This window comes from Thunnus thynnus, chromosome 12, assembly GCF_963924715.1.
Source record: "Thunnus thynnus chromosome 12, fThuThy2.1, whole genome shotgun sequence".
In the NCBI taxonomy this organism is placed as follows: Eukaryota; Metazoa; Chordata; class Actinopteri; order Scombriformes; family Scombridae; genus Thunnus; species Thunnus thynnus.
This window is the reverse complement of record NC_089528.1, coordinates 5,185,673-5,207,743: the sequence shown is the minus strand read 5'-3', so window position 1 is coordinate 5,207,743 and position 22,071 is coordinate 5,185,673. Positions and strand designations below refer to the sequence as shown.

The window sequence follows — 22,071 nt, the reverse complement described above, 5'->3', positions numbered from 1 at the left end:
GACTGTTGATTGACAGAAATTGTAACACAAGATGTTTCAAAGTTTAAATATTACTTATTTCATGTAGACAGGGAAGTAACTGTTCATGAGTAAATATATTCTACAATATCTTTCATTAAGCTGTGGAGTGGGTCTTAAGTATTGCTCAGTTATATCATTGCTTATAAACAGTAAGTGTCAAATCACAGTCAAATATTTAAGAACCTCATATTTTTAGGAAGCTATAGTAATCTGGTGGATTGTATAACATTGTTGGATTTGAACTGAGAGTAAACTGCTGGACATATGAAATGTTATGTTACTGTGAGACATAAAGGCAGACATGTGTGAGTTACTAACAAGCAGTTACTAACTAGCAGACTGATAGCTGATTGCTAAGTAAAGCAAGAGAGGTTAGCTAATGCTAAATTTTAGCCAGTTAGCTTGAGTGTGTTATGGGTTCAGAATGAAGTTCTGGGTCCAAACTGGTACAACATACTTATTTGCAGAGGTTACCTGTGCAAAACATATTTAAAACAGAAATTATTCATATCATTGTGACGTTAACTCAGTTTGCATCAGCTCTATTATCTCTGAACTGTGTACTTCACTGTAATAGCTTCAGCTTTCAGCCTTCCTTTAAACTTCTCAATGGATTCTCTTACTGTAAACATCCTGTACACAATGCTACAAACATCTATATGTGTTAGCTGCACCTGAACATTTTCTACACAACAGAAACAATATGGAGCATACACAATCATAAATATTTTCTCATCTGCATGAGTAACACTCTCTTATGTTCCACAGATATCTCTTGCTCAGTTCAACTAATTGAAAACATCATAGTACACCTTTAACTCTATTTACTGAATGATCTTGGTAGTCTAACTAGCCCTGTTATCCTTTAAATCTGCTGGCTGGGAAATATAATAATAAACCAAGCTTTCCAGCCTACAAGCTCACAGGTTTAACCTGGCTGGCTAACTGTATTCTAGCAATATCTTACACACCTTGAACACATATAATATTATCTTCATGACACAGTAAAATGCTGTTAACATGCTGGTGTTTTTTTTGTTTCATGACAGCACCCCCATTTGTGTTAGACATTTCTGTCTGTTGGAATGGCATTGTTTCTCTGCCTCATTTCATTTTAAACTGCATTTGCATAAAGCAGTAACATCACTGCTCACCATGTCCTTCACCTGAGTTTGCTTCCAAACAAACACACCCAACAGGGGAAAGTGCTGCTAATGTCAGTTTGCAGACTACATAGCTAATTAGCAAGTCAGCTATAGAAACTGCACAGCTTAAAAATACTCTTGTTAAGGCTGGCTGATATGTAGATTTAACTAGATTCATTCAAATTTTTGTTTTTGCATGATGTGAAAAATTCTGACACATCGAGTAATTATAATATGCACAAAAAGGTTGACTTCAGTCAAATCGTAAAGTAGATGATAACTGCTACATTAGCTGTCTTCAGTCATGACAGTCTTGTAAACTGTGAAGTGAATAGTTTGACTACATGCACACCTGCCACAGATTATAGGACTCTCCAGGTGGCTAGCTGCTCTGACCATCTTGTAGTGAATTTAACGTTAGCATCTACGAAAGGAACATATTGAAAAGGACTCTGCATACTGGTATGTGCTCTCGGTATGTGTTTTTTTTCACAAGATATCATCTCTGGGTACGAGAGCCAAAGAGCTGGCAGTTGACTGAACTGTTTCCAGATTCTACTTTGTTCAGTCTGTCTCTACCCGCTGGGTAGCTAGCTAGCAGCCTGCAGCTGTCTGGCTAATTTTTCGTCAAGAAACAAACAGAGCAGATGAATTAGTAAACAGACCTTTCTGCTGAAACTGATTATTAAACTGTATGTGCTCTACTCAGTTGAAGCATCAGGTGCTGACAGTCAATAGCTGTGAAGGATAACCTGTATTTTATGCATAAAGATGACGGCCTTAAAGGTGGTGCAGGTCTTTTATTAGTCTTGCTCAGCTGTCTTGCACATGATGTCCTGAAAAAATACAATGTTTCAGTGCTGCATTTTGCAAGGAAAAAATCAATTGCAATTGTGAATTGACCCCAGAACTCTTGGTCCTGGCCAAACTCTTGTGGACTTTGGGGCCTGCGACTCATTCAACATTTTAGAGTCATTGAGGGAGACCAAGAGGTTTGGTGGGTGGGTGGAACTGTGGCCAAAGTGGCTGAGTTGTAAAATGAGGCTATACTCCTAGCATCATAGGTATTCTGCTACTGGTATGACTGGGTCAGTTTTGCCACCATCTGGTAGGGACTTTAACATTTAATTAGGCTCCTATTAGCATACAACTGCACACACACCTGTTCTCATACAAGCACAGTATACTAAGCTCAGTGATCCAATCTTTAGTATTTTTCTCTGTATTTTTTGGTTTTAACCTCTTCAGTGAATCTTGTGGCTGAGAGCCAGAAGCTACACATTGGATATACAGTAAAATACACAACAGACACACAGAGATAAGGACTGTACATTGGAGACAATGTGTGCCAGCTTATCAACAAATAAGTGATAAATCAGCAGGACACCCATTTTTGAAAAGGTAAGTGAGTGAAACCCAGATTATCCTACAGTTATCCTGTTATCCTTTTGTGAGTATGTTTTGAAATTGGTCTAATACTGAAGATTAAGAGGAACAGATGTTTGCCTGTTTTCCCCCAGTTTAGAATGGCACTGCAGACCATGGAGAGTGTAGACAGCCATGTCTGGAAACCAGTAAACTCTGGAGTTCCAAAGGGATCTGTGCTGGGCCCTGTACTCTTTGTTATCTATATGAATGATTTACCAAGTGTAATACAGTCTGATTCATATCTTTTTGTGGACAACACAAAAATATTTCGAATAAATACTAACGACACTGACACAGCTCATCTTCAAGAAGATCTCCATAGCATGGGTAACTGGTATGATCGGTGGTTACTGAAGTTCAATCCAGAAAAATGTAAATACTATTATTAGTATGTGCTACCTTCATCACAAATGTTGTCAGCTGATTTTTTCACCTGCTATGATGAGCTTCACTGGTAGTGTGTAATGTGGGAGCTCCACACTCTCAGTTCTACTCACCACTGTGCAGCACCTGACCAACCACAAGTGTAGTGTTATTATATGTAATTACGATGTCTGCTGGGAAGTTTGGCAAGAAGCTGACAATGTTCCTTGAGAAACTTCATTCAATGCGTTCAGTGAAAAATCAGTAGGACACTCATCATTCAGAATAGTGGAACACATGAGTGTAAATTCTGAGGTTGTTTTGAAGTCTTTAACTAGATTTTTTTGTCAACTTGAAACTGACGAATTCATCTAATTCTTCAGAGTTTCAGACAAAAGATCAGTTGATTACATTCCATTGACTGAGATTTAACAGTGTAGTCCTGAGCCCTCATATGCACCGAGCCAACCTCAATACCATTTCTCATTAGAGTCAACTTCTCCTTTCTCTCTCTGCCTCTCTCTGTGTTGCTGTCCTGTCTTTTAAGGTTGCTCTCTCAACCTTACCCTCTCTTATCGTCTCTTTGCTCCTTTGCTTTTGTGTTTCCTCCCCAGTTTTTTTTTATTATCTCACGTTGTGGTTATTAAAATATTGCTCTCTCTCTCTCTCTCTCTCTCTCTGTCTGTTCTTTTCCCAGCACATGCTATCAACCTTACTTTCTCTCACTTTCCATATCTAGCTTTCAGTCTCCCTCAAACACACCATCATTCTCTTTTTGAGACTGCATTATCAGCCTTTACTTTTTTGTGTTTTTGCTTTCTTTCCCCATCACACGTTTTCATTCTCCCTGTCGTGCTCTTTTTTTATTCTTCTTGCTCTCTTGCAATCTCATTTTCATGTTTTCTTTTTCCAGTTCTTTCTATCCCCCTTTTATTGTCAGTTTCTCTTGATCTAACAATTCATCCTGTCCCTCGTTTGTTCCTTTCTCTCCTTCCATCATAACTATAGATGAGCTCCATTGTTTGATTCCTAATTACTACCTTACTTCAGAAATGTGTGTTTGTGTACACGTGTGCCTGGGTGACCATCATGACCATTCAGGGCCATTTCTTGATATTTTGGTTCACTTGGCCAGACACCCACTACTGCCTCAGAGGGAGTTAGTCTTTTAATTATAGTATTTGATGATAATTATACAAACTAAATTATATGTTAGTTTAATCCAACTTTATTCAGCTTCACTTATGGTCTTTGTCATGTCATTAAAACCACATAGTCTATCATTGAGTCCTTTACATGCATGCTAGAGTCTTATCCTGGTTTTAATCATATTCAGGATATGATATGGAACATAAGACATCTGATTATTAATATTCCTGAATGATTTTATCATTATCCAGGTTTCTGATGTTTGTCTGCTTCACATCCCAGAAAGTCTGTCATTTCTGGTCTCACAGGCAGGTTTAATTAGCAACTGACTTTCACTTACAGATGTCCTGACCACGTTATGATCCACAATTTCTTTTAAACTGATAATTGATTATCATATCATACATTATACAACTTAGGGTGCACAAGAAGCCTCCAATAGGCTTCAATTAAAATTAAATAAATGTAGCATTTTAGATTAGTCATTTAACAACTGAATGAACTACATTAAATGAAGATATAACCTGTTGGTTTCCTATATACATTACCATTTAAAAGTTTTAGACCACCCCCATTTTTCCTGTTTAATGTCTCAATGTACTCTAAAATTAAAGTACTGAATAAATAATTGTAGATTAAAAAAATAAATCATGGATTCTTTCAGTTTTAAACAAATGTAATCAACATTTTTAACTCATAAAAATAGTCACCTTTTGCTGATAGAACAGTCAAAGAATGGAAATCAAATATTGTCTGCAAAGTTCTTCCCAACATTGCTGCAGAAATTCCCACAAATGTGTTGCACTTGCAGGTTGCTTTGCTTTCACCGTTCTGTCCAGTTCATCCCAAAACAACTCGATGACTGTGGTGGTTCCATGATTTGAAGCCCACTGTCTTGTACTTTTCTTCTAGGAAAGTCCTCTTGCTGTATGATGAACCCCTGACCAGCTAGGTGTAGACCAGAGGGTACTGCATGGCTTTTCAGGATGCCGTGGTAGCCCTTTTGGTCCAGGGTGCCAGTCACTCTGTGCAAGTCACCAACTCTGAATCCAGCGAAGAAGCCCCAGACCATCACACTTTCTCCTCCACGCTTTTATAAAGAGGGTTTCTAAGTGATCAACAAAAGTTGGGACACCTGTAGGAACTGTTTGCATCAACTTTCAAGCCTTCATTTACTGCCATTGTCATTGAAATTACACATACCTTTGCAAGATGTGAAGACACCACAAATCTAAAGCCAAAGGTAGATGGTGTCTCTTTTTTAACAGTAAACTAGTAATGGTAATAAAAATAAATAATTAAAAAAATAGTTTGTTGAAGCCGTTGATTTGATGGTATCAGTCTGACGCTACTTCATAATTCTGCATCTGTAAAACTGTTTCTCACATCGTTAATTGTCACATCATATCATAATTGATGTGTTACAGCAGTAATTGCACTGTAATGCATTTCAGCAATAAAACATGAAACTCCACCTTTGCTAAAAAAAAAGTTGGATTATTTTGTAGCAGCATGGTGTCATGTGACTGTGATGTATTCACAGCTCTTGCACAGCCTGCAGACGTACGATGAAGTGGAGGAGAAGCTTTTCATACAGTATAAAAAAGCCACTGAAAGAATCACCCACATTCATTTATAGATAAATGCAGGTTGTTTTACAGAATTTCCTGCTTTAACCACATTAAAAATACATTTTGATGTTAATTTAAATGCTATTGCTATCTACTGGTTGGTGAATATTTAATTAACATTGTTCATTTTCTTTCTAAGCAATGTGTCATAATTACTGCACATTTGTTTTCTCTTCATCAAATTACCAGCTGAGTGACTTTCTCTAGACGTCTATTGTCATTGCAACATCTAAGACACATTTTCTAACAAAGCATCTGTAACTCTCTTTGTGTGGACTCATTTGAATGAACCTCCTACCTGTCTGCACCACTCCTTCCACGGTCGTCAGTGTGACAGGGTTTTAAGATTAGAATGGGAGTCTGATATTATCTATACATATATGTATATATTAAAAAAAAATCCTTCTCTTTAGCTAGTGGCCTAAAAACGACTCAATGACCTTTACTCATATTTCTCTATTTTAGTCCGGTGTTGAACATCATCAGATATGTGTCCTCCACTTCCTCCCTCCCTGGAGTATAATACTCTAAAGATTCTTACACAACATCTAGCTGAACGTGGGTGTGTGTGTCCACAGCTGTTTACAGGGCCCTGAGTGAAGCATGTTTGATGTGGTCTTTGGGAATAGCCACAGTATCATTGCAGGGATGCACAGAGTGTGTGTCATTTGGAGGTCATGTTATGAAATTACCATGGGAGATGGATCACTGGAGCACCGGCGCCGGCCGATCTATACTCACACACGGGAGAGGTGTAACACATGTTGGGCACACAGCAGCTATAGTGCGGAATAACAATGCTAAACTTACATACAGGATCTCAAGAGGCACACATGATGCATGCAGCTCACACACAGAGTACAGGGGCGATCCTTCTCAGCCGCATGCTTGTGTAATATATTCTGCTGTGGTTAGGCAGCCTGGATATACACATTTTGGTAATTGCATTCTCCTTCTGTTGCCTGCTCCCCGCAGGGAAGACTGATGGTAATAAAAAGTAGCTCTTAGAAATACAGGCAATGCTTCAAGAAGCATCAAATACATGTGCCACGCTGCAGAGTTGTTAGGCTACATTGAAGATGTTTTTTTATATCATAAATTCAAAGTATCCTCTAAATTGTATAAATTAACCACATATGTCTTATCAATTCAGATAAAAAACACTTTAGACAGGAATATGGTTTTGAATGCTAAAGTGATCTGCAAGAGTTTGTCATATTATCCCAATCTCTCAAATGACTCGATGGGATTGAATAACGTGCCACATCCTATTAAAGCTCTTTTTAATCATACTCTTCCACGTCATTAAATAGATTCGATAGAAATTCCAGGGGAAGAATTATTTTCAGTACTTTTTTGAAGCAGACTGCAAACTGGTTTGACTCCCCTAAAGAATATCTCCTCCTCATGTCGCCCCTCTCTGTGTCTGAAGGCTCAGAAAAAGTCAAACACACTGAGTCATCATTTGTTGGTCTAAAAATGTAAACACACGCGCACATCCGCCCATTCCCACACCACCCATTTCATTGAGTTGATCTTCATTTAAAACCATTCCTAAATTGCCTATTTTGACCGGGGGATTAATTCCAAATGAAACAATTTGTAATACTTCAATTACAGCAACATCCATCCCCCAGTGGGCAGACACAGAGCCTGAGCAGCACACAAATACTGTAATTACCCACTCAGCTTGACTTGATAGGGGGTATATGGGTCGCAACTGAGCCCCAGGCACACTATTATGCAAGTGTATCACTGTTTTTCAAAACATGGGTCAGGACCCAAAGGTGGGCCGCAGGACGATTAAAGCGGGGCGTCAAATTATTCTGAAGATATTAGGGATGCACTTTATTTTACGGTACACTAATAAGAGTTAATAAGCTGTACTTTGTATCATATTAGACAAAACTAGAAATAATATGTTCTTTATCAGACAGTAAACAAACACAATTATACCCTAATTACACATCATACACCTAAATTATGTTGTGATTAAAAACTGCATATAAAGCCCTATTAGACCCAAAATATACTATACATAGACACTATTATACCAAATTATACTCTAATTAGAATCCTAATTCACTATTAGACACCATTTTGCAAGATCATAGTCTAATTAGAAATCAAATACAATGCCATCAGATCCAAAATGTGCTACAGCTGGACATTATTCTGCCCTCACCACCAAATTATGCTGTAACTAGACACCACATTAAATGCTACCAACATGGACCTATGATAGCTTAATTAGACAACACAGGCTGTATAAACAAATTTAATGCCATATCATATCAGGCATAACCTTTATAATGGTCAGACAAAAAACTGAGAGCTCAGAGGACAATATATTTATTTGGCCTTTATAGTTTCACTTTCTTACAGGGTCATTTGTAAGAAAACTGTACCATAACATAAAGTCAAACCACATTAGGTCACATCTGGTTGCTACTTCAAATGTCCCTCATAGCCTGGATGTTCTCCGGAGTCCTGTGGAGTTAATGCTTCCTTGATGCTCTACTCCCACACCAGTTAGGACATCAGACCAGTTAATGCCATGTCACTATTAGGCAGTGGGCCGAGGCCGCGTATCTGCTTTAGTTTGAGAAAATAATGATCCCCATTGAGGGAGGACCTGGATTTCTAAAGTTGTTTTTTTTTCTTAATCAGATTCTGTTTGTTGCCACTTGAAATTCTTGTACATTTCTCCAAAATCATAGTTCAAAGTTCATTAAATTTGCAGGCAAATGCTGCAGCTTACTATATCAGTCAAACCAATGGCACGCTGAGATACTGACGACGGGATGTCATCAGATTTAGCTACATTGAGCACAGCTGTTTAACTCAGGCATCAGCTGGTGGCCACAACAGAAAATGACAGAACATGGTAGCAGCAGCAGAAGCACTCTTAATTTCTTCTGCATTGCTTCCGCATCTGTGGGGCCCATAGAGCAAGCTCACTAGTGACTAGTGGCTCAAAAAAATGTGTAGACTGATTTATAGATGTCTCTTTTTTACAATGTAAGTCTATGGGAAGTCTTTTGGGCCCAATAGCATCACGTGACATTGCAATTACACGGTTTGGCCGCTATGTCAAATTGGCTTCAAAGCCTGGCACTGTTCCTGTATCCAGTTCTCTTTTTACATCCATGAACTATTTTTGGCCAGGGACACGATGTCACCATCCAAACAATGTTTTCTGGGATATTTTGGATCTGATGGCATTGTATTTGATTTCTAATTAGGTTAAGATCTTGTAAAATGGTGTCTAATAGTGTATTAAGATCTCCTGTTTGGTTTCTAATTAGAGTAGAATTTGGTATAATAGTGTCTAAGTATAGTATATTTTGGGTCTAATACGACATTATATGCGATTTCTAATTACAGCATAATTTTGTTGTATGGTGTCTAATTAGGGTATAACTGTGTTTGTTTACTGTCTAATAAAGAACATATTATTTTTAGTTTTTGTCTAATTTGATATAAAGTACTGCTTATTACGCCTTATTAGTGTACCGTAAAATAAAGTGCGACTAATTTTGGTATCAAGAGCTCCTGGCTATATTAAGTAGATGAAACTATTCCCAAGTCCCTGTATTAAGAGAAAAGCTGAATCTGGGCAACAGACCAGTTAAATCCTCAATACTTGATGAATAAAAACATGAGAAGCACTCAATTTGTCTTATCTTGCAAGTGAGGAGTCTACTTTTTCAGCCGGTTGAGTGTCTGTGAGGATGAAGCAAGTTCCACAAGTGGAGATATTTGACTTCATTTGGAGACGCTTTATCGGCCAGCTGCTGCCAGCACTGAGCCTGTGGCAGCCAAAGAGCCACATGTGGCTACAGAGTAAATGATCTGCAGGCTTGTATAGGACTTAATCTTTCACAGTAAGAAGAAATGTTTCAGGAGCAGGGCAATGATTTTAGAAATACTGAGGTTGTGAGCACACTAGCATTAAAAATCTTTTGACAAGGCAAGAAAAAAACCAGTGAAGTATTTGGATTTATAAAAAAAAAAAGTATAAATATTTTTCTTAAAAATAATTAATTTAATTAGAGTGCCCCTCCACTGAAAAATGTCTTTTTGCTCTTGTTCATTGACTGTAATGTCTGAGCTTCAATGAAAATGCAATGACAATAGGAGAGCCCATTGAAAAAGAACCTAAGAGAAAATATAATTTTAAATGGGAATGTGCTAAGTTGAAATACTTGGGGATTATGATTCCAAAAGGTCTAGAGGAGCAATTTGAAATTAACTATTTAAGACTGATAGATCAGGTTACAGAGGAGTCGAACATTGAAAGCAATTGAAATTGTTAAATCTATCCATCTTTGAAAAGATTAAATCTATTAAAATGACAAAACTTCCCAGATTTTTGTTTTTGTTCCAAAACCTACCAATAAGTATTTCAAGGAATGGAATAACACCCTCAGAAAATTCATATGGGAAGACAAAAAACCAAGAGTGAAGTTAAAAAACTTAAAGCTACTGAAACAGTGTGGAGGCTGGCATTGCCAGAAAGCAGCCAGAAATTCACAAATTCATGCTAGCCAAGATCTTTATGACATGAGGTGCCGGTGCTCATGGGAAATGCAGTCTTCATTCCAAGAAGACACTACCCCTTTTGTCCACAGGGGCCACTAAAATCAACACAAAATGAAAGTTCCTTGTAGTAACTTTAAATACATTTTGGTTAGAAGTTTTTAAGTTTATAGAAAAGATTTTTAAAAAACCTCTGTATTCAAAAGCAGAGCATATTATACTGAGAAAACCTCCAACTGGTCTTAGTCAAGATGAAAATTATTTATTCAGAATTTTGAGAATCGCAGCACCAAAACAAATAAAAAATGGTGGGAAAAAAAACAAACCCACAGATTTAACAAAATGGAAAAGTATGATTCAAGAAGTGCAATTTATGGAGAAACTAAAGAATATGGAAGATGTGTTTGAGAAAAGATGGACTAAAGATGATGGGAAATTATAATTATATCATCAAAAAATATTAGAGGGTCATTTACCATTTGAAAAGGAGTGGTCCTTTTCAAATAAATGGACCACTATGTCACTGAATATCTGATAACTTCCTGTAATTACCAGGTGCAACCCTGTTGAACCCTCTGGAAGTGTTGTGGATAAAGCACCAAGGAAGCAGGGTGGACAAGTATATTCAATAACACATTAGTGGTGAAGCCCAGGTTTTAACCGATATGAGTGTTTTGCTGACCAGGAACCAGATCCCAAATGGAACTGGGCATGTATGTTTTTATTATGAAACACTTTTGTTTTGTGTTTTATGAGTAAATCTTTACTTACTTACTTACTAATTGGAATGGAACTGGCAATTGTAACCCATCCCTAGCACCAACAAACAATGCCATCTAGATCAGAAATTGTTTGATCAAAGACCAAAACCACACATAGTGCAACACCTTCAAGTACAAGGGACAGTACTGAAGTTGCTATGGATGATGGCCGGATATTGCAGTAGATCTTTACCACCAAACTTGCATACTGAGAAATTACATGTAAGTTTTACAATAAACATAAGACCAAAACCAAAGCCTTTAGAAACACCTTTGAGTCAAATTAAAGATGTCATCAATAAAAAGAGAAACGGTACATAGCTGCAAATAAAATCTGCAACAGTGTGTACACAAAGTTCAGAGAAGATAAAATGTAAGGTTCCACATTGTGAGAGCACAGGAAAATGATAGTAAACTGAACAAAATTTCAAAATATGGGGAAAAGAAATTCACAGTTCTGTTCTGAAAATGTTGTGAACAGAGGTTGTTACACCTGCTCTCTGAAATACAATTTTCTCCTCTAGTTTATCTGTGGACCTGAGGATGGTGACAGTGTAATACAATCTTTTAACCTCCCCTCACCTTTTGAACACTTTGACACAGGGTCACATTTAAAATAAATGCTTTGTGCATGAGGGAATCTCTGTTTGGACATTTTAAAACAAGGTTGCTGACCTTTTTCTCATGCATTTAGAAAATAAAGGTAACAGTTCATAAGCCAGGGCCGAGACAATACAACACCACTCAGAGTAAAATTTTGGTGTTCAGAGGAATGTAATTTTTCCTCTTTTTCTCAGAATTAAAAAGAAATGCAAAGCATAAACATTAAAACTGTTGTTTAAGAGAAGTCCAAAAAGATTTTGATAATGAATGATAATTTAATAAAAAGATACAAGATTTGTCACAATACCCACACAGTATGAATAATATGAAGTGATCCAATTCATGGTGTGATTGATTCAACATGACATCTCCCCAATGTTCTCACTAACCACATCTGTATTAATTATTAAAGTACATTACTTGTCATATTCACCAGGCTATGAAATACAAGTATTCAGATGTGTTTGAGAGACAATGCATGAAAAAACATAGAGAAAGCAAAAATGTAACTTATTTGAAACTTGACACTAAACATAAAGCTTCATTTTTAGTTCAACTCTGGCATTCTCTATTTCAGAAAAACACAAACAACTACCCCTGTACTTTATAAACATTTTATGGGACCTAAAATGATTACTTATTCATTTTTATATCATAACTATGTCGTTCTTTAATGTTTGAATGAATCATTTTCCAAATATCATAATTGCCTTTGTTAATGTAACTATAGGGAATAATATCTTATTATAATCTATCCTCTTGCATAGTTGAATATATGGAAGCATATTGATGTTGGATATCAATATGGATAGTGATGTGATGCAAACATGATCTATAATAATAATATGTAACAAAGTTACAAAGTTCCTCACAAAGAATCACAGATAAGAGCACACAACAACAATAGAATAAAAGAGCTAAAAGAACAATATAAAGTAGCCAGACTGACAATAAATAAAAATAGTAAGACCCATAAAACAGAATAAAACTGGTATCAAGTAAAATCAGGGAAGGCTGACTGCTAAAACTACTTTTTGAGCTTAGATTTAAAAGAAACCACTGACTCAGCCTGCATGTTTCCTCAGGCACAGTGTTCAAGAGCCTTGGGACTCTGATTTTAAAACCTTTGTCCCCCTTAGTCTTCAGGTGATAGTCTGGAACAGACAGATGGCCTATGCCTGAGGACCTCAAAGTGCGAGTAGGGTCCTACAAGGAAAAAAGGTCTGAGATATAATGAAGAGTCAAACCATTTAGTGCCTTAAAAGTAATTAAAATGTACTGCAGGCCAGTTTAAAGAGGCTAAAACCAGGGTGATGTGTTCAAACCCATTTACAGTAGTTCAAAGCCTGGCAGCTGAGTTCTGCACTATCTGTCGCTGGTCTACAGTTTTCTACTCAGGCACGTAAAAGGCTGTCACAGTAATCCAGGCATGATGAGATAAAAGCATGTAAAATCGTTTCTGTAACTTTAAAACTTGCCAATGTTCCTCAGTTGATAAATGCCAGTTGTTGTAATATGTCAAAAAATCAGTATCAGAAAATTTTTACATCAAAATCTGTCTGTTCTCTTCCTGTAAAACAGTTTCCAATGTTTGATGGCTCATCCTGCAGTCAGAGGCGTTTACAACAGTTCATACAATCAAATGTGACTTTGGGCGAGTACCTAGCCACACTCATTATATAAAACCACACTTCACTGTTTGTGGATCTAGTAGCTAACAGAGCATTATGGAGAGAGACAGGAAGAGATGTGTGTTTGGATAGCAGTGGGCAAAAACTTTGTTTTCATTTCCAAAACAATTTGGCTGAGGTCTAATTCATTCATCTCTCCTTCATCCTCCTCCTGATCTAACAACAGGTGAAGGAAGTGTTTGTGGAGCCAACAGTCCCCTGTAGCTCCGTTTCTCTCTGCAGCTCAATATCGTGCTAAACTCTAAGCCCCGCCCACTTTTTAGTGGTCCAATCACATGCAAAGGATTTGATTAAAATCCCCCTTGTACACAGCTCAAATACTCAATTTCACTGGGAAATATGTCACGGTACAGAAGCTAAAGACACTCTAACTTCTGTTTCACTGGCTCTTTAATGTATTCAGAAAGGTACCCATTAGATGGCAGTGTTTTGAATCTTGCTATTACTGGAGCCAATTACAAGGATTTCTGTTGTAGTTGAGTTCAATTGAAGGAAATTCTTAGACATCCAGTTTCTCACATCTGCTAGGCACTCCTGTGTCAGCAGGAACATTTGGAGGGTCTGAATTTACTAAACTTAGATTTGAGAAATAACAGGTTCTTGCATCTTTCACTATTTTGTTATATTGAAGTAGAAGCTCCTTCATAGCCACATAGTGAACTTGAAGATTGGTTTTCTTCCACCTCCATTTGGCTTTCCTGCACTCTCTTTTACAGCTACAAGTACTTTCATTTATCCATGGTTGCTATTTACACTTCGCTTTAAGTCTGCTTTTAAGAGGAACTACTATATCTAAAGTTGAGGAGCATAAATAATTAAAGCAGTCATCTAGGTCATTGGGCCTAGTTACCCGGGTATGATTGCTGTGTTAAGACCCGCCTTCAACCAGACTAAAAAGGCTCTAAAACTGCATGTGCACACAGCATGGAGTGAGGCAGAAATAGTGGATTGCAATTCACAGGTAAAAATTATGCGTTTGTGGTCAGAAATTGGTATGTCCAGATACTCCAAAATTGGCCCTTTAACACTCAAGGTAAAAACTAAATCACGGGAATGAACACTGTTTTGTCATTGGCCACATCCATTTTGTACAAGGTTGAAAGAATTCATAGTATTTCAAAACTCACAAGCAAGAGCATTGGGTGAGTCATTAATGTGAATGTTAAAACATGATTAAATATTAAAAATGATAAAAGTTGGTTTGATTTAGGGGGCTAGTAAATTAAAATTAAAGTCTTCTGACTATCACTAGAAGCACATATATGTCCCTCTGCTTCTATATTGAGCGTAGAATTTTTTTTTTCTCTGATGACATGTCTTAGAAAATCCTTCATCTTTCATCAATATTTCAAGTGTTTCAAAATCAATGGCTTCTGCTCATTTCATCCTTTAAGTGGAGTAATGGAGTAGTGAAGTAAATACATCTAGCAGCACATACTGTATGCGATTAAGTGTTTACAAAATGACTAGTGTTTTTTTATTTTATGTGAGACAAGTAATAATTCAAAGGTGACTGCTCAAAAAATGAAAAAAAACCCAACCTATTCCAGCGTAGTTACTCTTTAAAGTTGCCCAGCTTTACCATATTTCTTCACACACCTGGAAGCCTAAATGTGGGTTATCGATATATTTAATTCTATTTAAGTGGGCACCGTTACTTTAACACTTTTACTCTGAGTGGAAGATTAAAATATGTGACAGATAGGAATGAATACAAATGAATGTATTACTTTGTTTGATTACAAAAAACATGTTTATTACAGACAAACAAAGGAAAGAATGAAAGAAGAAAGACAGACAGACAGGAAAGTTGCTTGGTGGTTCAGCAAATCCTCATTTGCTCTAAACCTGGAAACTTTGAAATCTCTCTATACTATATTCTGTTACTCTATAGTCCTACAAGTACAGGATGATAATGATGACTGTTATGTCTTTTTCAATCTGTCCTTTGAGGCTTGTCTTTGAGCTCGTGCCTGGCAGCAAGAAAAAGAGAGCAAGAATGCAAGACCTCCGCTGTGGTGTCTCTGTAGCTGTCTGCTCTTTGTCTCCCATGAATTCTCTGTTTTGAACTTGCCTTTTATAGTCTGATAACCATATTGAACCCAGCCACTGAGTCTCAGTACACTTTTGTACTCTGCGTCAAATTGCATAGAGGAAGAAAAGTTCACATCGGAGGAAAATAGAAAGAAAAAGAAAAGAATAAGCAAGGCTGGGTACAGCAGAGCAAACTTTCCAGCTCTCTGCACTTCATACAGTACATTTCATATTATATTACATGAAGCATAAAGTACAGGCTGACAAAAATCAAGGCATGGCACAGGAGAGCAATGTTCTGATGTACTTGCACTCTTTTTGAACTATTTCATTTTAGTTTAGTTTGTTGGAGGGGAGAATGTTTACTTTTGCTCTGGCAGGGGTGACGACCTCTGCTGCTGCACAGTCTGAGAAAGATTCACACAGGGCTAGCTCCTGTTTGAAATCTGAAATCCAAACAGCTTTCTAGACTAATGAACACAATATTCCAACACAAAAAAACAGGACAGCAACCGCAGTAGTTTGCTCCCCATGGTGAACACATTTTATTGCCAAGTCTGGTGGGACATTGGGCAAACTTTTGGTGAAATGAATAAAAAAAAGGTCAAAGAAAATCTTGGTATTTGCAGCTTTTCAGTAATAATTTTCATTTAAATGGTGCAGAATGTAGTGTTGTTAAAACAATAATTTATTACTATATTCATTTCGAGGCATTAGTATAATTACCATAAACAAGCAAGGGCATCGCCAAGAAGGTTGGCAGCCTTTGCTGGCCTCAACGCTGCATTTTGGATGTGTGTGTACCACCAGGTCGGATTTAAAGGGAAATCTGCTGGACAGTTTTATTGCAAAAAACAGGAAGAGGGCGCTATACTTCCTGTGTAAACATACAGATACAGCTTAGAGAGCTTTGGCCAACCAGAAAATCTCTTCCACTGTCTTTATCTCCTTATTAAACAGCAATTTTGCATGTTTCAGCTCATTTACAAAAAATCATCTATATACCACTGCTAATAATTTTTCAAACCATGCTGCTGTGTTGTATATTTTAATTTTCTTTTTTTACTATTTTAGCCAGCCATTGGTTTCCATTCATTTCTATACGGAGTGAAAATCAATTAAGACCTCTTGAAACTTGCTTGAGTTCCATCACAGTGATCATCTGCATTAATTCCTGTACTGGAATACTGTGCACTGATGGTGTAATGCTGTCAAAAGTAATTCACATTTGCAGCCACTTAATACATTTGTTTATAAAGAGATTGGAGGGTTAGCAAGGGAAACTTGTGTGTTTACTATTGGACTCTATAACCATTTGGAACTGCATCATCCAACCTTTTACCCATAAAATAAAACCTGGACTGAATACATCAAGGGAAGAGCTTTCTGGCCAAAGCCAGGCACCTTTTTCACAAAAATTACAACATACAAGCTGCAATTTGCAACATAAAATAATCATTTGAGAAACGTGACTCTGCTACTGGTTACCATCAGCAGTGCTTGCAAATTGCTTTAGTGAAATGGACCCCTGGACAGCTGCTGTTTCCAACAGCCTCAGGAGGACGTCACCTCACGTGGCTGATGCAGAATCCAATTCTACTGCTGTGAACGAGTCAAACCTGCTCCCTTCAGAACAGGACAACATAACCCACTGACAAGGGACAAACAGAGACACCCCAACTCAAATATATATCCAAAATCTGCAGCTGTACAGCTTGCATTCAAAAACAGTCCGCAAAAATCTGAAGCATAAATGATTTGCAGTTAAAACCTGCAAACACACTGGTATAGCAAAAGACAACAAAGTAAACAACAAACTCGACACATTAATAATTCAAGCTTTATTTATAGGCTATAGGTACAAAGTTGCGTAACATAACAGGCTTCACATAATACAGTCAATCACATTATATAGTCAATTACAGACATAAAGAGATGGTTTAAAAAATATATGTTTCTAAGAAGTCAAATTTTTGGTCAATTTGGTATAGCAGATGGCTCGACTACAATAGTCATGAGGCTTGGGTAGCTGGAGATGAGGCCAGTCAGGAGTGCAAAATCAGAGTTGTAGCAAATTCTCAATCCTAGTACCATTACTCTTTAATTTATACATGCTCCCACTTGTCTGCATTATAAGGAAACATAGCATATCCTATCACTTACATGCTGATGACACACAGTTGTATGCTTCTCTGTCCTCTGATGATCTAAGTTGCTGCAGACACCTTACATGAACACACAAATACAAACATTTTACACCAGTTCTTAAATCTCTTCACTGGCTCCCAGTAAAGCACAAAATCAACTTAAAAACTCTGCCAATAGTCCATAAAGCACTTAATGGTTTGGCTCCCCAGTATATTACTGACCTGCTCACTGACTACAGTCCAACCAGACCCCTCAGGTCATCTGGTAGTTGTCGTAACTGTACCCAGAATAAGTTCCAGGTCTTCAGAGGGAGCTTTTAGTTACTTTGGTCCTGCTCTCTGGATCAAACTACCAAGTGACATGAGATCAGTCACTACTGTTTTCACGTTTAAAAGAAAACTTAAAATCTTTCTGTTTTCTCAGGCTTATGACTAGCTAATTTCTTACCTGAATGTGTGCGGCTGGACAACTTTTATATATAACAATTTTTAATTGTTATATTTGTATATTTTTAATCTTCTAAACCATTTTATGATGTTGATTAACTGCTTTTATGCTGATGTTAAGCACCTTGAACTGCTATTGTGTATGAGAAGTGCTATACATTATTTTTCTGTGGTTGTTTCTTACCAAAATGCACCATGTGAGTCGTAGTTGACTTCTCTCTTTACATTTTTATGTACAGAATCTTGTACTTTTTACTTTTTAATCAAAAAAGCTTCTATTTTGTAACAAAGCTGTTCACCTTTTGTACTGATTATTCAGCCAGGAGTTTCGTGTCCCTCCATGCCAGTGAACGTTTGTCCTTGTAGAAAATGGGACTTTTACTTTAACTTTAACTTAACCTAACAAGTATGTTTTCTTTCTGCTTTCCATGCTCAGATCAGGGTAAGTTACAGAACAGAAACTGGAACTGGTGATTCAATATGTCCCTCAAGGACACTTGAAAAGATATATGAGCAGAGAGCGATGAATGACATGAGTTGTACACATTCATCATAGAATGCTGTAAGCGTGGTTACAGTGAAGAAGATTGAGCAGGGAAGGCAGATCCCATCACACTACAGTCTAAATCTATCTCTCTCACAAGATGGGATGGGTGGGGTAGAACATTGTGATTAAATATTGAGGATACTGTCGTTTTTATTCTGGTGCTAATAAAAAGGGCCCAATGACACAAAACAAAAGTTGATTGGGTGAGATTTTGGTAAAATTCATTTTCATGGAGAGTTAAAGTTTTAAAGGTTTTAGGTTTGCAGGTTCAAAAGTATCCTCTTGTGCATTTTAATACAAATGAAGTCTGATTAAATGAAATAAATATGGAAACTGGGGATGGAATATGGTGCTATGATGCCATTATTCACTTGAAGCTGAAGTGCCCACACTCAACCCATGGTATAAGACAACTCATTTGCATTAATGCTTCATTTTCCCTACACACACAACTACTTGCACACATAGAGACATCCCACCTCCTTTTACATCTATCAGAGGTCAGGGCCCAGACTAACCACTTCATGCCTCATGACCAGCCAATTCATCACACACTGTGGTGTGGTAAATATTCACATCTTAATCCATGCAGATTGAAGAGCTGCACATTTCGGGTTTTACTCTCCCTTTGACCCCCTCCTCCCTTTTTGAATTAATCTCGCCTTGAAGCATGAAACAAAATGCCTGCATGGCAATAGAGTACAGCATTATTCATGATGGAACTCTAACAGATAGGGAAACATAATCTAAGAAATATTTTCTCAACTTTTGCCTGTTGTTGTTCTTACATTCATTCTTTTCTTTTTTGCAATGTGTTTAACCCAGGCCAAAATGGTTAACAATATGGAAGACTTCAAATAATATACAGGTCTGCAGCACCATGGGCAGGCACTAGACATGATATGCTACTCAGACACTGAGGACCTGCTGCTGACTGGTAAAAACATACTGTAATTTTGATAAAACAGTCAAAACATGATACAATGTTGTCTGATATGAACAGTAACAGCCAGCAGTTTGGTGTAAGGTTGGAGACATGTGCGGGAGAGGCCCTGCTCACTGAATTCTGTTGATTAAAAGAGTGGAACTCCCGAATTGATGAGTCTCAGTAGAATAAATATGTACATACCACACCATGAGCAGGCAATGCTAAGCTAGTGTGTTCAAATGAGGCAGTAGTTCAAAAGAAGAGTATATTAGGTATGAATCAAATCTTTGATATTGTACAACTGAATATATGGGTATTCATTATTACTTTGTTTATTCATTTTCTACAAGATGCCAGTTGACAGTTCTTTCTCTCTTGTGTGGTCATTGAATATTGAAAATACCCTTCTCTGACTCCTGCTTGAATCTAGTGTCCTCTGAATCTAGTCCAGTACCATTGCCATCACCAGTAGAAGCATTAAATAACTAACCATATTTACTCCACAACCAATATTATTAGGACCTGTGTGCAACATGTGGAACACTGGATGCATAGGAGACTAATGAAATGGGTTGTAATGCATCTGTTTATTTTTATTTTACTCTGTACATATACTGTACATATAATATGTATAGGTTTAGCTGTTCATAGAATATATAAAATAATATGATGTTTTAATGGAGCATGGAAATTAATCAAAGTTTAATTCTAGTCTAATAAAGTCTAATAAAAAGCTGTGTATCTTTTCGGATGCAGGTTGAAATGAATAGTGGAAATAGAATGGCAGGTTTTAACTGTGGGAAAATACAAGTCAGAGTTGCATTCGGGCCATATTGAATTTTGATTTTTTATTTAAAAATTGGAGGTTTTGTACATATTGGGAGAAGGGCCAGATGAAAAAACAGTGTGTATGTGAAATAAAGCTGTGAACTCTATCCCAAAAAATCTGAAAAGCTCTCTTGGTCATCTGGTATGCACTTCTGAGACGGTAACTGACTTAAATTAATATGTTTCTCTTCAAGTTCCAGGGTGCCAGACTTCAATATCAGATCATGAAATTTAAAAAAAACAAACTGCTGTGCAACATTAATTAAGCTTTATTCTGTGCTGCCAAACAAACACTGACAAAACTAATGAAAAATTACTTATTATTTATTATTTTGGCAAATCTGCATCATGGAAAGTCATACTGCTTTTTCAGCTTGTTTACACTGTACAGACAACAATCACATTGATTACTAGTTATAAGCTTTGTTGAATAAGAATTATAAGTTATAAAAAGTGCCATTATTCAATGATTTCTAAAGGGATTTATGGACGTTGCTCCTAAATAGACATCTCAGACACACATCTTTGTCCTATACCTCTCCTCATGATTCACTGCACATTTAAATGACTAGAAAGCCAGGATATTGTGAAAATCCTGCACCTTTTTTCCTTTTGTCCTCTCATTGCTCTCCTCCACCCCTCTGTTTTCTTCTATGTCCTTCTACATTTTTTTCTTCCTCTGCCTCGCTCAATCTTTCCAGCCAGTTTCTTCATCTGTAACCCGTGTCTATAGCTGGAGAGAAAAAGACCATAGTGCTCCGCTCTATTGAGTGCCAAACGCTGATTGATTGAGGAGTGAAGAGCTGGCGGCAGGTATGCAGCTGACAAATGTATAAGGCCTCGGACATGAGAAGTAAACCTGGTGCTAACAGATAGTGAGATAACACGGCTGAATGGACAAAATTGCTGCCAACACACTCACCTACATGACAATTTCAAAATTTGCAGTTAATTCCACTTCTTTCTCTTCATGCATGTGGTGCAGAACAGGCCAGTGTATGTTCTGTCAATTGGATTTTCACTTTGAATCTAAAATGAAAGATAAGTCATTTTTCTTTGCCCATCTGTTATGCTCTGACAGGTTTGGAAGCAATTCATGTCAAGTAAATGCCTCTGTTTTATACTTGATCTATTTTGATATCTATTTAGAATTAAACAAAAAATCAAATGGATGTTCAATTTTATCATCTTTAATCACAACTCTGAAGGCAATATTTCTTGGCTGATTCTTTATACTTCTACTTAACCTCTTGAACTCGGCCCTCTTTTTCTCCTTAAAGAAAAAATAATTAAAATTCCACCCTGAAGCATCACATAAATTCACTCCATTCACTCTCTGCTGGTTCCAACACTTCAGTGTACACTTATAATGCTTATATTCACAGAAAGAAGTTATATTTTTATGGCTGCATCATCATACTGAATGGAAATACTCAAAATGTCTTGAGCTCTTCACGCCTATTCTCTTTTAATTGAATATAATTTATTGACAATTTGAGATATTTTTATTCACATTTCAGCAAGGCCCAAGGACTTTAAATGGTCAAACCTTGACTAGATTAAAGACTGTTTGCAATCCTGTTACAGATTTGTGAAACAATGTCCTTTTAGTTTCTGCCAATTCAAGAATCTGAAATTGAGAGGAGAAGGATTCAGATTCAGAATTTCGTATCCAGTTACCTTTTCAATTTTATTTAATTAACTTTGCAAACAAATGGCAATACATTAAAAGAAACAGACATTTACTTAAACTTGCAGTTTTTTGGCCACTTGGGGGCAACACAACAAGCAGTAAAAACAGCATTG

General features: G+C 37.0%; 1 long non-coding RNA gene across 2 annotated transcripts; it reads left to right on the top strand.

Moving 5' to 3' along the window:
• The first annotated feature begins 1,224 nt into the window (after positions 1 to 1,224).
• On the top strand, positions 1,225 to 5,679 carry LOC137193390 (uncharacterized). 2 transcript variants are annotated; one of them, XR_010930805.1, is made up of 3 exons: positions 1,225 to 1,628; positions 5,019 to 5,387; positions 5,427 to 5,679. It is a non-coding gene; the product is annotated as an uncharacterized lncRNA (long non-coding RNA). The 2 variants fall into 2 exon arrangements; XR_010930804.1 differs by lacking the exon at positions 1,225 to 1,628 and adding an exon at positions 1,799 to 2,567.
• Positions 5,680 to 22,071: the final 16,392 nt, after the last annotated feature.